A 1,325-nucleotide genomic window follows, 5' to 3' on the forward strand; every position below is an offset into this window, starting at 1 on the left:
TCTGTAGATTGCTTTGGACAGGATGGTCATTTTAACAATATTGATTCTTCTCATCCATAAGCATAGGATTTGTTTGTGTCATCTAGGATTTCTTTCCTCAGTATTTTATAGTTTTCCACATAGAGATCTTTCACCTCCTTGGTTAAATATAGTCCTAGGTATTCAAACTTTTTGTAGCTATCATGAATGGGATTGAGTTCTTGATTTGGTTCTCAGCTTGGTCATTATTGGTGTATAGAAATGCTACTGATTTCTGTCCATTGATTTTGTATCCTGAGACTTAAATCTAGGAGTCTTTTGGAGGAGAAATCTTGAGGGTTTTGTAGGTATAAGATCATATCATCAGTGAACAGAGATATTTTAACTTCCTCTTTTCCAATTTGGATGCTCTTTATTTTTTTCTCTTGCCTGATTGATATGGCTAGGACTTCTGGTATTATGTTGAGTAGGAGCGGTGAGAATAGGCATCCTTGTCTTGTTTCAGTTCTTAGGGGGAATGCTTTCAACTTTTCCCTGTTCAGTATGATATTGGCTGTGCCATATATGTCTTTTATTATTTCGAGGTATATTTCTTCTATGTCTAGTTTGTTGGGGTTTTTATCATGAAGGGATGTTGAATTTTATTGATGGCTTTTTCTGCATCTATTGAGATCATTGTATGTATTTATCATTTACAATATGATGTTTTAAAGCATATATATATTGTGGAATGACTAAATCTAGCCAATTAACATATTCATCAGTTCACGTAGTTATCATTTTTGTGGTGAGAACATTTAATATCCACTCTTCTAGCTTTTTTTAAGAATATAATATAATGTCATTATCGATAGTCACCATGCTGTATAGTAGATCTTTTGGACTTATTTCTCCCATCTAAATGAAACTTTTTATTCTTTGACCAGCATGTCCCCAACCATCCCCCAAATTCCTCAGCCTCTAGTAACTACCACTCTACTTTCTACTTCTGTGTGATCAACATTTTTAGATTCTACATATGAGTGAGATTATATGGTTTTTGTCTTTCCATACCTGGCTCATTTCACTTAACATAATGCCTTCCAGGTTCATCCATGTTGTCATAAATAGCAGGATTTCCTTCCTTTTTATGGCCAAATAGTATTCCACTGTGCATGTATACCACATTTTCTTTATTCATTGATCTGATGATGGACATATAGGTTGATTCTATACCTTGGCTCTTGTGAATAGTGCCACAATACACATGAGTGTAGATATCTCTTCAAAATACTGATTTCATTTCTTATGGATGTATAATCAGTAGTGGAATTGATGAATCATATGGTAGTTCTATTTTTAATTTT

The 1,325-nt window shown here is 33.7% G+C and overlaps 1 protein-coding gene across 1 annotated transcript in view; it reads left to right on the plus strand.

Annotated features, from left to right (window-relative positions):
* Positions 1-1,325, plus strand: part of UNC13C (unc-13 homolog C (C. elegans)) — a 656,589-nt gene that overhangs the window by 304,885 nt on the left and 350,379 nt on the right. The window lies entirely within an intron of this gene.

The sequence above is a fragment of the Propithecus coquereli genome, unplaced genomic scaffold (assembly GCF_000956105.1).
Source record: "Propithecus coquereli isolate 6110/MARCELLA unplaced genomic scaffold, Pcoq_1.0 Scaffold57, whole genome shotgun sequence".
Lineage (NCBI taxonomy): Eukaryota > Metazoa > Chordata > Mammalia > Primates > Indriidae > Propithecus > Propithecus coquereli.